Source organism: Penaeus monodon, chromosome 28 (genome assembly GCF_015228065.2).
Source record: "Penaeus monodon isolate SGIC_2016 chromosome 28, NSTDA_Pmon_1, whole genome shotgun sequence".
NCBI classification, from domain to species: domain Eukaryota; kingdom Metazoa; phylum Arthropoda; class Malacostraca; order Decapoda; family Penaeidae; genus Penaeus; species Penaeus monodon.
In genome coordinates, this window is record NC_051413.1 from 2,810,355 (window position 1) to 2,810,607 (window position 253).

A 253-nucleotide genomic window follows, 5' to 3' on the forward strand; every position below is an offset into this window, starting at 1 on the left:
CTCACGCACGCACTTACTCGCAAGAACCCCAGGACTTGCAGTGTGCATCCCCGCATGACCCAAAATACCACGAAGAAGGCACCGAAGAGACCTCGTCGCCCGTACAAGGAGGTCCTGACGCAAGATTACCGCCACCCTTACGGCAAAGGCGTGGATGCGATGAAAGAGAGACCAGACTTCGGATTGAAATACCTGGCTCTAATAAAAAAAAATGTATATAAATAAACGTAATAATAATAAATAGAACAAATAA